Genomic DNA, 12,003 nt, shown 5'->3' with positions numbered 1-12,003 from the left:
TACATGCATACACAAACAGATGGACTTTAGATTAACGACCGAAGACGATGCCATTATGTAGGACTGAGAGAGGTTTTTTGATCTGGCTTAAAATTAAGCGTATGACAATTTCAGTGTCGTGAGACTCGAAAAGTAATCATATCTGAATATACATATATCGCTTAATATCAATAACTCTGTTTCTATGTAAGTAACTGTGTGTGTGTGTGAGTGTGTAATTGTGTAATTGTGTGTCTATGTGCTTGTCTGTGTGTATGTGTCTGTGCGTGCGTGCGTGTTGTACCTAAGTTGAATTACTTTCTCCCGACTCGAGTTTCCTGAAGCGCCGATCGTCAGGGAATAAGTGATGTACAATCTCATTTTACCTAGAATTTTATATCCATACATTTGAGCTCATCATTTACTTTCCCTCTTTCGATTAAAATTTTTGTTGTCTTTTTCTTTTTCTTGTATTTAATTGTTTTTACTATTTGCTCTGTTTAGCAAGTATTTGGATGATAATTTACATTGTTTTTTATTTGGTTTTTTTTTGTGCTCATGAGACATTTCAGAAAATTTATATTTTTGGTTGCATGTTTTATTATTTCCATCTTTGATTTTTGGTTTTTTGTTTTCCGTTTTTATTTTATCTTCACATCATCCCGATGTACTAAAACAGAAACATAATAGTTATGGTATAAATTCGAGAATAACTTTGAGTTTTGCGTATATTTCTATCTTGAAGATCCCCAAGATGCGTTGGTATTGGCTTTCCAAACACTTCTCTATTTTTACTCTGTTATTTATTCAGTATTACACTTTTCAAAATTTACTCCTACATGTCTATGATTTGGTGTGACGTATACTTGCTTGCGTTTTGACTATACTTTGTGTCTCTTGATACGTCGCTGTTTAGTGTTCGTATGACATGCAATAGATGTATTTTTGTGTAACTGTAGCTAAATAACAATGAACATAATCTCCCACAGTTTTTTAAATACATAAAACATGTCATGCAAACACTGAAAAGCAACATCTCAAGAGGTCGTGTCGAGCTGCTGACATCAAAATAAATTCAATCTTAAAAAAGCTGCCAGTAGTACAAACAGCATAGTCAAATACATATCAGCAACAGCTTTGTTTGTCAAAGCACAAATAGGCCAGACCCATCAGAAAGGTAACCCGCAAAAGAACACCTGAAATAAAGATAAAAACAAGCATTAACCCTTTAAAATATGTACAGAAATCAAGTGATAAATAAATAATCCAATCACACACACATAGATGCACAAACACGCGCATATAAATAGAAACATGTAGAAATATCTTCCAGAATTCACAAAAATAAGGTAAGAAAACGATGTCCCTGTTGCACAAAACTGTCCATCAAAAAGGCGATGACTAACAAATAGTAATCTACACTTGTAATTTGAAACATTGGTTGTAAGCATTTAAACAATTATATCAAATGACAAAAGCAGTATGACCAGTGGATCCCACTGCATGGCACACTGGGAGAGTGTCTTCTATTATAGCCTCGGGCCGATCAAAGACATGTGTGTGGATTTGGTAGTCGGGAGCTGAGGACGCCCATTGCATATATGTATACATATATATATATATATATATATATATATATATATATATAATATATATATGTATGTATGTATGTATATATATGTGATATATATATATATATATATATATATATATATATGTATGTATGTATGTATATATATATATATATATATATATATATATATATATATATATATATAATATATATATATATATATATGCATATATTTATGTGTCCGAGTCTTTGTTTGTCCAGCTACCATCGCTCGGCAACCGATACTGATGTGTTTAACTCCCCGCAAGTTAGCAGTTAGGTGACAGAGAGCAATAGGATAAGTGCTAGCCTTAACAAAGGATAAATCCTGGGGTCAATGTCTTCAGCTACAACACTTTAAGGCGGTACACCAGCATGGCTACAGTTATATATCTGAAATATATAAAACAATAAAAGAATAAGTAACACCTGAATAAAACCCTAATTGTTTTGGCAAACAAGATAGAACCTCTGTAGAATATCATCAAAATATGTTTGATATACAGAAAATAATCCTGTAAACTCCTAATATTAGCAACTCTTGGAACGGCAGAAAGCTAAACGTAGACGAAAGTAACTAGAATGATGCAGTAAAATATTACATAATCAACCAGGCACAAAGGACACAAACAGAAAGAAAATTTCAATCCATTCAACTTTTTATTTAAAGATAAAATCTCCTGGCTAATAGCTCTGGTTATACAGAACTAGATATATCTAATCTTCGCAGTTTCCTTCTGAACACACGACTGAAGCACAATACAAACAGTGTGTCCGTATTAGTACGTTATGTACGTGTGTGATTTTGTCTGTTTGTGTGTGTGTGTGTATAAGTGGGCTTGTTTGTGTGAAAGAAGCAAATAGATGCGATCAAAAAAGTATGCAACTTTACTTCCCCGCGCCATAACTAGTGTGCGCTCGTCGGAATTTCATTTTCACTAGATTGTGCCAAAATGTTAGAAATAAGGAAGCAGAAACAATCCAGAAGATATCATCAGGCCTTTAGAGGCACTACCGCATGAAACATGCCCACGGCTCAAATGATAGCGAGACATAATCAAGCAAGCCATCCACAAACCGAAACGAGGTGCTGATTCATGCTCGGCCAATTATTATAGTCCACGAAATTGCTCACGGAGTGGAAATAAGCACATGATTAGTACACACACGCACGCAGACACGCACGCAGACACGCACGCAGACACGCACGCAGACACGTCCTCATATTTACTGAGACAAACATGCATGCATACACCAACACACTCAACATTTATATACGTGAGCGTACAAGAGCACACAAGCTCGTAAACTCACAGGTACCACTGAAAGTCTTACCAAGAAGCACTGTCGACACCAATTTGCCGCCACCAATTTCCTAGCCCGCCACTGGCCCAAAAAAGCTCTTTTCACCCATCTACCTGCAGTCGCTTATTTAGCAATTCCACGAACCGTTACATCACGTGACCTTCTTTGACTAATTGCAGCCCATCTACCGGCAGCCATCTTGGACTTCCTGCACCTCTCCAGATATTCGGATTATTACCTACCTGACATGAAAGATTCCGTTATAGACTTTGAAACTTCAAGTAGCATCGAACCCGAATGAAACTATCAAAATAATACATGTAACTACCAAGAAATGTGTTGAGTGTTATTTCTTTCGTTTGTCCATTCACTCATACATATATATATATATATATATATGTATGTACGTATACTTACATACAAATAAAAAGTGTACGAATCTAGTGCTCTTATATTTTCTTGGGTCCGTCTAGGTTGGAGCAGTCTCGAGTGTAACCGGCCGAAACTGCAGGGATGATCTGGAACTCAACTGACGACAGAAGGCTCCGAATGACCCTACACACAGCCACACACACACAGCCACGCACACACACATACGCCACTCCCATATATATATATATATATATTAGTAGTTATCGCCATACTAATATGGTAGTCTATAAATATAAGACTAAAGCTGTCGCTGATTAGCTCCAAGAGGCCATCGCCTCTAGCTAGTTATTTGACACACGAACCTGCGTTCATTACAAACCTTCGAACAGAAGAGGTCAGCCGCTTCACCTTGTTAGTCAGGCATCTGCAGACATGTTTCAGGGTTGTTGCCCTTTATCAATGCAGCGTAGTCAGACCCGCAGGTGTCGCTACTGACCGTCTGTTCGAAGACTACGCTGCATTGATAAAGGACAACAACCATGAAACATGTCTGCAGATGTCTGACTAGCAAGGTGAAGCGGCTGACCTCCCCTGTTTGAAGGTTTGTAATGGACGCAGGTTCGTGTGTCAAATAGCTAGCTAGAGTCGATGGCCTCTTGGAGCTAATCAGCGACAGCTTTAGTTTTATATTTATAGACTACCATATTAGTATGATGATAACTATTAATATCCAGTAACGCTGCCGTAATCTCCTTTAGAGAGACTTAGTAATTTTAATATTTCTATTATATATATTATATATATACCTATATATACGATGGTCTTCTATCAGTTTCCGTCTACCAAAACCACTCACAAGACTTTGACCGGCCCCGAAGCTACAGTGGAACACACTTTCCCAAGTTCCACGTTGTCGAGAAGGAAGCTTCTCAATACAAAGCCACGCCTGCGCCTTTGTCTTAAATTGTATAACAAAGGAGTCATGGATCACTCGCGGCATACAGTCTGGAGAACTTCGATTTCGAACGGAGTTGAAGATTTTCGAGTTTTACAGTTTAATATCAATAGCGTTGCGTGTGTTGCTCATCTTTCCTTAAATAGTCTTTATGCACAAAATTATTCATTTCTCACCTTGGTATAGGATTACACCAGCGCGCCTATGTGAGTATTAGTATTTTATGCCGGAAGACCTGTTTCAATATCATGTATATATAAAAAAATAATAAACTGCGAACCTTGTGGAACAGAGGAGAGCAAGTTCAACATTCATAAGAGATAAACGAAAAATGGATCCAATACTGCAAAGACAAAATATTTGTGAATAGCTCCTTAAATACATTTCGAGGTTCAAAAGTTATTTAAGATTTCTGGCTGAGAAAGAAATCCCAGGTGGAAGGAATGTGAAGCTCTCGAAAGAGCAAACATCTATTTGTATTTCTATGCGTGTTCATTGAAAATATATGTAGCGAATGTGCACAATAACAGGTCACGCTTCGTCTGCTTTCCATTTCTTAAATTTTGTAGGCGCAAATTTTATTGCATGCATTATTTATTATCATTCGCTGTCCATGCTGTCACGCAAGCGGGCATCTTGTGAACCTTTTTGAGGTTCTGCGTGTAGAAAATGGTGTGAGTGCTGTATGTATGTGAATGTATGGTTTTGTTTGCGTTTGCCTGTATGTAGGATGTTGAATTATTAATGAGTAATATGTGTAGTGTCACCGTGACGTTTTTCAAATTAATGGCTCCGTGTGTTTGTGTGTGTGTGCGTGTGTGTGTTTATACAAACATGCATATAGATAGACACATTCATATATATATATATATATATATATATATAATATATATATATATATATATATATATATATACATATATATATATATCATACATGCATATATATATATATATATATTTATATATATATATAGATATATATATATATATATAAGCATACGCACACACCACATATATATATATGTATATATATATATATATATATATATATATATATATATATATATATATATTCGGATATATATACATAAATGTAATCACATGTAGATCGTTCCTTCGTCATCCTTTTCTCTTTGACTTTCCTCCGTCTCCTCTAAAACTACTTTTCTTTCTTCTTTGAGCGTCTACTACGTCTTTGTGTTGTTGCTTTTCTTGTGTTTACCTTTTTTTATAATTACATTATATATATATATATATATTATACACACACACACACATATATGTATATATATATTATATATATATATATATATTATATATATATTAATAAAAAGAATTCCAACCTTGTCTGATTTTCACGTTTTATTTACAATCTTATAATGATATATTATAGATAATATTATAATTGAATAAAATAAAATGAAATAGTAGAATGTTAAATATTCATTCTGATTGAACTAGTACTTTCATGCATTGAATTCTGCAATCTTCGGGTTCATGTAGTAGTGTTGACAGTCATGCTTCACAATTTTTGACTGTAGCAAGATGATTGATCTGTGCTATAATACAGCTGGGTAGGCTCCAGAGTGCTAGGTTTTGCAAACTGTATTCTGACCAATCAGTGTGTAGTATCACTCAATTACTTAAGCTGATTGGTTGGTTGAGCTGATTGGTTTAGGCGTCACGCTTTGTTGGACATGTCAAGAGTCCTGTATTGACCCTGGCCGAGAAGCAATTGTTGGTTATTTTTAGAAATGTTGTAAATATCCTTTGTCAGAGATTTTTTATTTATTTTATATTTCAATTGTCATCATCATCATTGTCAGCACCTTAATTATTGTTGCTAGTGGTGATGGTTATGGCAATAGAACTTTTAACCCTAAATAAGATAATTTTCCTGCTATCTTCGTCTTGATCACCTTTAGTATTGTTGTTGTTGTTAGTGGTCATGGTCGTAGCAGTGGAAGTAATACCTCTAAGTATTATTATTATTATTGCTTATTTAGCTTGGGTTCGAATTATCAATAAAATTTCTTTTCTCTGATTTCCTCTCGATTTCACTTGGGCTGTGTAATTTGTAGAATGGAAATATTATATATATTTTCCGACCACATGTTGCTAGGTGGTTACTCAAGGTATCTGACGGACCTCTGGGTCTCTAATCTGTTGCCGGTGTACACGTGAGCGTTCTAATAGTGCGTTTCCCGTCTGACCTACATATATTTCTTCACAATTTGGGCATTTGATGCAGTAAATTAAATTTCTGCTTTTGCAGTTCATATTCGCGTTTGTGAATATTTCCCGGTTTTTGTGTTTATATATTGACCGGTATGTATGAATTGGCATGTGCCACATCGGCTATCATTGCATTTAGATACCGTGAATGTTTGGTCTTTGTTGCTGAGGTCAAATTTTGCCTTTGTTAGTAATGTTTTCAAGTTTTTAGGCTGTCTTTTACTAAGCACCATAGCTCGATCCGTGATTATGTCTTTTAATCATTACTTTGGGCAATGATTGGTAGGTTTGCTTTGGCAATGTTGAAGATATTCTGGTGACATGGGTTGTGTGTCACTATGAATGGTATGACTTGTTCTTGTTTTCCTCTTCCTTGGGTTGTCCTAAGTTGTTGTATAGGTATTTTATAGCCCGCTGTATGCCATTTTCTATAAGTAGAGATGGGTATTTTTGTTTGAGCAAAAATTCTCTTAGTTCTATAGGCGTTTGTTCCTGATATTTGCATCTTCTACAATAGTACAAATTCTTCTGCTAGGCAGTATGGATGTTACGTTTTGTATGTGGTGGATGGCACGACTTAAAATTTAGGTATTGATGTGTGTCTGTGTGTGTTTATAGTATATATCTGTGGTGATGGTGGTGTCTTTTTTATTACCATTATATCCAGGAATGGTAATTTGGTACTACTCATCTCCTTTGTAAATTGGAGAGATGGGTGTAGGTTGTTCAGGAGGATATTGAACTCTTCCAGAGTATTTAGAGATCTGTCCAGATTATGAAACAGTCGTCTAGGTATCTCTTCCATGCCTTTTCAATATACTTTCTAAACCCAGTGCCATAGTTTACCTCCACCTCTTGGTAGAGTTGTTCTTCTAAGTATCCCATTACAGAGTTGGCGTAAACGGGAGCAAACCTCGTTCCCATCGCCGTGCCTCTAATTTGGATGTAATCTTTCCATTGAAGAAGAATGTGTTATTTTCTAGAATAAGCTTGACTGTGTCTAATATAAAAGGCACTGTGAATCTGCTGGGAATCTGGGAATACTTCTCTATGTTTTTCTAACCAGTATTTAATCGCCTTATTCCTAAATCGTGTGGAATATTGGTGTAGAGGCTTACCACATCAAAACTTAGTAAACTGAATTGTTTCTGTTGTTTTTGGAAGATGGGACAGGAAGTCGATGTCATCCCTGATGAAACTTGGTATGTAAGTACATAGTGGTTTCAAAACAATGTCAATAAAATTGCTTAGACGGTGTGTAGGGCATGCTGGACCAGCTATAATAGGTCTAAGTTTAGGTCTTTTGGATGTAATAATTTTATGTACTCACTTTCTTGTTCTTTTACTGCCTGTTGAATGTTTTTTGATTTGTGTATTTTTGGTAAGCCGTAGAAGTTGCTGGGTTTTGGTTCAAAATGGTGATGTAGTCTTTTTCATTATCCGTAAGTGAGTTGTGTGTGTGTTGAAATTAGGTTGTTGATCTTTTTCATGATGTGTGGTGGTCTATATTTGCGGGTATTTCAAATAGAAGGTTGTATCCTTCAGTTGGTCTTCAACCAAATCCTTATAGTATTCGGTATCCATAATAACAATTGCACCACCTTTATCTGCGTTTAATTATTATTGTTTGATCGTTTTGTATACGTTTACATGCAGACATCTTGATTTGCTAATGTTTGGCCTAACATTGGTATTGCGTCTAAGGGGAAATTTAGACAGGATATCATGTATTGGTCAAGGTAGTTATTTTTCTTTGGTGGGTGTGTGAAATTTGATTTATTCCTTACTAGGGATTCATCAATCTCATTACTTTTGTTAGCGAAGAATTCTACAAGTCGTAATTTTCGACAGAATTTTGGATATCTCCTTTAATGATATAATTATATATATAGAAAGATAGATATAGATGTAGATATGTCGTAAAATAAAATTCAGATAGAATCAGGGACTTAAAAGGACCATTTCCATAGTTAGCCTCGACAAAACCCAACCACGTCCCTGTCGTATTCTTAGCATTTCATGTGTTTGTAAAATTGTTTCATCTGATGATTATGGTTTTTTGTAATGAGTAAAATTCCCATTTCTCTATTAAAAAATGCGTAAGAATCAGCTTTTGTAATGAGCTGAAATTATCCATCGCCTCTATGAGTGTATGAGGTGCGCCTCTGCGTATTCCAGTATGTCTTTCGGTAAGGGTTTTTGTCTTGATGTGGAGCTGAGTGTTCCAAAATTCCATGTATTCTCGCGAATGCTATTGAAGTGCCGTATGTTTTCTGTGGTTGGGTACAAACTATTTTACACTTCTTTCCTCGCTCTATGCACCAGAGGCAAATTAGTGTAAGACTGGTTTATTTTAAATATATTTATTTTTACATCTGATTATCCTACATATAACTAAGAGAATTCCTTTAAAATAAACAATTAGCGTGTCTGTGGTCCTGATTAACACTAAATACTTTTACACACAGATGTGGACACTATTTACATGGTCATATTTTAAATACGTACATAAAAAACCACACACCAATATACCTGTGAAGACAGTAGCCAATACATACATATATATATTAATATATATATATATATATATAATATATAATAGTAGTAAAATAATTTCTTTAATGGTTTTTTTAAAAAACCAACAATTATTTTTGTTAGATTCGGCATGTACATATAACCATTAACGGTAGGGACTCTGTAAAGTTCAGTATTATATATTGTATATAATTAAAAGGGGCAGGCAACAGGTTGCTTGGCCGCATACGAAAAAATTAGAGAATAGCAGTCATAGACTGTTTATTGCTATTTTCTACAAATGGGACTCCACATACGGCATATCCCATAATTCACATATGCAAATTCACATATAGTTTTGCATATGTGAATTACAGGGATATGTCGTATGTGGAGTCCCATTTGTAGAAAATAGAAATAAACAGTCTATGACTGCTATTCTATTGCCTGCCCCTTTTATTTATATATATATATATAGAAGTAGATATAGAATGTAGATATGTCGTAAAATAAATATTCAGATAGAATCAGGGACTTAAAAGGACCATTTCCATAGTTAGCCTCGACAAAACCCAACCACGTCCCTGTCGTATTCTTAGCATATTCATGTGTTTGTAAAATTGTTTCATCTGATGATTATGGTTTTTTGTAATGGAGTAAAATTCCCATTTCTCTATTAAAAAATGCGTAAGAATCAGCTGTAATGAGCTGAAATTTATCCATCGCCTCTTATGAGTGTATGAGTGCGCCTCTGCGTATTCCAGTATGTCTTTCGGTAAGGGTTTTTGTCTTGATGTGGAGCTGAGTGTTTCCAAAATTCCATGTATTCTCGCGAATGCTATTGAAGTGCCGTATGTTTTCTGTGGTCTGGTACAAACTATTTTACACTTTCTTTCCTCGCTCTATGCACCAGAGGCAAATTAGTGTAAGACTTGTTTATTTTAAATATATTTATTTTTTACATCTGATTATCCTACATATAACTAAGAGAATTCCTTTAAAATAAACAATTAGCGTGCTCTGTGGTCCTGATTAACACTAAATAACTTTTACACACAGATGTGGACACATATTTACATGGTCATATTTTCAATACGTACATAAACACCACACACCAATATACCTGTGAAGACAGGTAGCCACATACATACATATATATATTATATATATATATATATATATATATATATATAATAGAGTAAATAATTTCTTTAATGGTTTTTTTAAAAAACCAACAATTATTTATTGTTAGATTTCGGCATGTACATATAACCATTAACGGTAGGGACTTCTGTAAAGTTCAGTATATATATATTGTATATAATTAAAAGGGGCAGGCAACAGGTTGCTTGGCCGCATACCGAAAAAATTAGAAATAGCAGTCATAGACTGTTTATTGCTATTTTCTACAAATGGGACTCCACATACGGCATATCCCTATAATTCACATATGCAAATTCACATATAGTTTTGCATATGTGAATTACAGGGATATGTCGTATGTGGAGTCCCATTTGTAGAAAATAGAAATAAACAGTCTATGACTGCTATTTCTATTGCCTGCCCCTTTTATTTATATATATATATATATATAATATATATATATATTTATATATATATTATATATATATATATTTATATATATATCTTCGGGTATGCGTTCACGCATGTGTGTGTATATATATTACAAACATTAGAAATACAATACATCCGTAGATACAGACACACTCAGAATTATGTAATATTCTTTTTTGTGGCCAGTCTTTTCCATCTATGGTACCTGAGAGAAACCGTGAAATAGTTTCACTATTTCTTTGTATATTTGTGTTCGAGAGATAAAATACATTATTCTAATCTCTTCTCTAACACCACCTCCATGTTTCATCTCCTGTTATTTTGAAGCACTACTTACTTCTTACGTATTTTTATTCTTTCTCTTGGTTGAGTTTTCTTCTTCTTTATATAATTGTATCATTTTTTTTTGTTTTGTAAGTATTCTAAGTTTCCTTTCAATAATATCAGATGACAAGAGAAACATTCTGATAGCAATAATGTGTCTATACAATAACATCACTAAACAAATGATGCTAGGAAGTTCTGATTGAATGTCAGACTTTTGCAGCTATTCTTCTTGATGTATATACAGTGCGTATGCTTCACATACTCACTTTCCATCTTTCGCTATAGAGTGGATTAGCTAGCATGACACATAACATGCCATTGTTTGCGATAGACTTTGAGTATCTTTTTAGAGCCGTTTCACTTGTCTCACTTCTTGTACGATCTCAGACCACGGGTTGACAAATTTCTTATGTCATTGACCCCTTTCGTAAGATCGCCGAACCTTATTGACCACCATAGAGTCAATATCTGAAATAAAATTAAAAAGTATAACTTATAGAAAAATGTATTGATTTGAAAACAATAATTCAATTCGTTCTTTTGTGCTTTTACCGGATTTCGATAAGAAATATTTAAAGATGTTTAATGGAAATACTAAAGGAAATTGATAAAGAACAATAAAACTTCAATCATAGTCGGAGTATTCAATGTAAAACATGTGCTACGTTAGAAGTTATTGTATCGATATTTGTCTGGAAATTCGTGCAATGCTCCACGGTCTGTTCGGTAATACTTCTTACAAATCTCCGCAAAAGGTCTGCAGTTTTACTAGGAAGAATATAGTCAATTGCATCGACACCAACATTTTACAAGTACTATATTCATTCGTCTCCGAAATTGGCAATTTGAACTTAGAACGTTAAAATCCAGAAGTTTCACCAAGTATCGTTTTCGACGCAATAACGATTTTGCCAGCTCCTCGACTTCATTTCGCTAATACTTCAGTACCCTAATGCTCAAATCCATTTAAAATATTTTGATATTCTCGGATAGCTATATTGACCACATGTTGTCAATACTAATCCTCCTATCACCAAGATCACCATTCAAATCTGAGCAGTGAGCCTGTTGTTCTATTTGATGTGAACTGATCGCTTTTCAATTGTGAAAGGCAGTGCGATACGTAG

Source organism: Octopus sinensis, linkage group LG8 (genome assembly GCF_006345805.1).
Source record: "Octopus sinensis linkage group LG8, ASM634580v1, whole genome shotgun sequence".
Classification (NCBI taxonomy): Eukaryota; Metazoa; Mollusca; class Cephalopoda; order Octopoda; family Octopodidae; genus Octopus; species Octopus sinensis.
This window is presented reverse-complemented; position numbering follows the sequence as displayed.